This window comes from Molossus molossus, unplaced genomic scaffold (assembly GCF_014108415.1).
Source record: "Molossus molossus isolate mMolMol1 unplaced genomic scaffold, mMolMol1.p scaffold_m16_p_19, whole genome shotgun sequence".
NCBI lineage: Eukaryota > Metazoa > Chordata > Mammalia > Chiroptera > Molossidae > Molossus > Molossus molossus.
The window spans coordinates 29,330,810-29,334,322 of NW_023425354.1; the positions used below are offsets into that span (position 1 = coordinate 29,330,810).

The 3,513-nt window shown below is 39.3% G+C and overlaps 1 pseudogene; it reads right to left on the bottom strand.

Annotated features, from left to right (window-relative positions):
• Positions 1-2,432: 2,432 nt before the first annotated feature.
• Positions 2,433-2,900, bottom strand: LOC118635004 (annotated as a pseudogene).
• Positions 2,901-3,513: the final 613 nt, after the last annotated feature.

The following is a 3,513-nucleotide window of genomic DNA, read 5'->3' on the forward strand; positions in this document are numbered from 1 at the left end:
TACAATAATGAGGAAAAACATATCACCAGGTTTGTATATGTGTCAGTGGCCTAGAGTGGAAATTATTTTTTATCATAGCAGGCTTATTATTTCATGAACAATCCATTCTTCAGAACTGCAAATTAAGTAGCCAAAGAAAGAATTTTTTTTAAAATCCTCACTAGAGGACATTTTTTTTCCCCATTTATCTTCAGATAGAGTGGGGGGAGCGAAAGAGAGAGAGAGAGAAACATCGATGTGAGAGAGACACCTCGATTGGTTGCCTCCTGCACGACCCTGACCAGGGCCGGGGACCAAACCACAACTGAGATACTAGGTACGTGCCCTTGACTCTCTGGTCTGCGGCCCACGCTCTAATTGCTGAGCCAAACTGGCCAGGGCAGAAAGATCTTTGTATTTCTCACTGAGTCAGATATAACTGTCAAAAAGTAACATAACATCAGACAGTTATTGCACAGTAATGAATTATGTAGGCCTAGAAGACCCTGAGGTTACAGAAACATGACTGATGCCAAAGCAGAGTTTCAGAGTGGCAGTGTTTATTGTGAAGACTCCCGGATGTGTGAGGTGGTCTTTGGATAAACAGATACTATGCTATCACTTTGGATCATCCCAGGGTAAACACATTGATATCTGGTGTCAGAACCTGGAAACAAATAGAGCAATGAAGGTGTTTGGAAAACAAAGAAGATAAGGAAACCGAAAGCAGAAAAGAGTGGTTTAACCACCAACCCTTGAATAGAAATGGTTGCACGCAACTGAGAGGGTAGAGGAAGCACACCTCAGTCCAAATGAACTTGAAGTCCTTTTTTTTTTTTTTCAGATGTAGGTCACACAGTTTTGACTGAAGAGCTATAATTTAGGCTCCCACATCCTACCTAATTTTTGTGGAAGTTTTCTGGAATGAGGTTCACACAGAAGGAAATCAACCAGTGGAAAGATTAAATTGAGGGTAGAAATGTATATGTGCCTCCCTCTTCTTTCTTTGTGGTCTAGCTCTGTTTGAGTCTAATATTCAATGTTTTTTGTTTGTTTGTTTGTTTAGAGAGAGAGCAAGGGAGAGAGAGAGAGAGATAGAAACATCAGTGTGAGAGAGAAATATCAATCAGCTCCCTCCTGCATGCCCCCCACTGGGGATTGATTGAGCCCACAGCCCAGGCATGGGCCCTGACCGGGAATCAAACCGGGACCTCTCAGTCCATGGGACGACACTCAGTTCACTGAGCCACACCAGCCAGGCTATTCAATGGTTTTTGAAGCATCTTCCAAGACATGGATCCCCTGAATGATAGAAAACAAGTGAGGAAGACATCTGCAACCGACATGGAAAGACCCTCGCCTTCTGATTCTAGTCCTGGCTCCATCATTTTCTAGTGTATCTTTGGCAAAAACCATTTTCTCATTCTTGCTGTGGGGAAACTAATACCAGTTTCAACCTCTCTTAAAATGTAACTTTATGTAATATAATGTATATGAAAGAATTTTATAAATCATAAAACACCCAATTTTGAGACTTTTCATTAACTTGTATGCCCTGTGATGGATGAATCCACAGCTTTCTCCATATTTATACATTCAGTCAGTAAGCTTTTATTATTACTTTTATTTACTATGCTCAGTGCCTCATCATATAACCCATCCTCCACAGAAGTGTGTCTCTAAACAATGTAGTTTCTGCTTTTTAACATCATATAGAGAGAATCATATTGAAAATATATATATGTGTGTGTGTGTATTTTTTTTATCCTCATCTGAGGATATTTTTCTACCTATTATCAGATAGAGTGGGAGGAAGGGAGAGAGAGACAGAGAGAAACATTGAAGTGATAGAGCCACATAGACTGGTTGTTTCTCGCACAACCCAACCAGGGCTGGGGACAAACCGCAACCAAAGTACATGCCCTTGACCAGAATCGAACCCACAACTCATTGGTCTGCGGGCTGATGCTCTAACCGCTGAGCCAAACCAGCCAGGGCTTGAATATATTTTTATTCCTCAATTCTTTCTTTCTAAAGATTAATCTCAGGCAGCATTAGTTCATTTATATTTGTTGCTGTATAGTACTCCATTATATAACTATACCACAGTTTGTTTATCCATTTTATCATTGGGGAACATTCAAATTGTTTCTAGTTTTTGACTATTACAATATCATACTAACAAAAATTCTTAAAAGTATATCCCCTGTCATGCACATGTGCACAAGTTACCCTAGAATTTATACTAGCAGTCAAATTTCTGGGTCAGAGCATAGGTAAATCTTCCACTGGGAATGCCAAGCTGTTATTCAAAGTGGTTGTACTACTTTATCTTCTCAGCAGCAGTGCATGAAAGTTCTCATTGTTTCAGGCACTTAACAACACTTGATATTGTCACTTTTTTTTTTTTTACAGTGTAAAATGTTTTATTTAGAATTAGCCAGAAGGACTGTTTAGATCCCAACTTTGTTGGCAACATCCAAAGTATCACAGTCAGGAGCCAGTCGAGCGTATGCCGCCTTCTCTCCATCAGGCCTGATCAGGTGTTGGCCTTGGCCACGTCAATGTCATAGTGATTCTTCACAGCCTGTTTGATCTGGTGCTTGTTGGCCTTGACATCCACAATAAACACAAGGGTATTGTTATCTTCTACCTTCTTCATGGCCAACTCGGTAGTCAAGGGGAACTTGATGATGGCAGAGTGGTCAAGCTTGTTTCTCCTGTGGACACTCTTCTGAGGATATTTAGGCTGCCTTCTGAGCCATAGTGTCATCAGCTGTTGGAAGGTGGGTGAAGTGTGGATCTTTTTGTGTGTGTGTGGCTGTGGATGCCTTTCAGCTCTGCTTTCTTTGCCTTCAAAGCCTTTGCTTTGGCTTTGGCTTTGGGAGGGGCAGGGCTTCCTTCTTGGCTTTTAGTGCCATCTTTGTGAAAAGTGATATTGTCACTTTTAACCTTTTGCCAATATGGTGAGTGAATGCTGGTATCTCATAGTGGTTTTTATTTTATTTCCCTGATTACTAATGAGGTTAATTATCATTTTATATGTTTGTTAGCCATTAGGATTTTCTCTTCCCAAAAAATTCTGTGTAAGACTTTTATCTATTTTTCTACTGAACCATCCTTTTTTTAACTGATTCATACAAGCTCTGTATATTGGATACTATTGCTTTGTAAGTTACATATCTTTGAAATATTTTCTTGCATTCTGTGGTTTGTATTTTCACATCTTTATATCTTTTGATGAACAAAAGTCTTTAATGTTAATATAGTTATAATTTTGCCTTTCACATCTAGATCTAAAATCTACCTGGAATTTTATATATGCTATGTGGTAGAAATAAAATTTCATTTTTTATCCATGTGGTTATCCAGATATCCTGGGCCATTTATTGAAAAGTCTAGCCTTTTCCCACTAATCTGTAATGACACTTCTCCCATATATCAAGTATCCGTTTATGCATGAGAATCTATGTCTGAGTTGTTTGTTGTTTCTGCTTAATCTCGCTCATGGTGTCATTTCCTTGTATGCTTTGT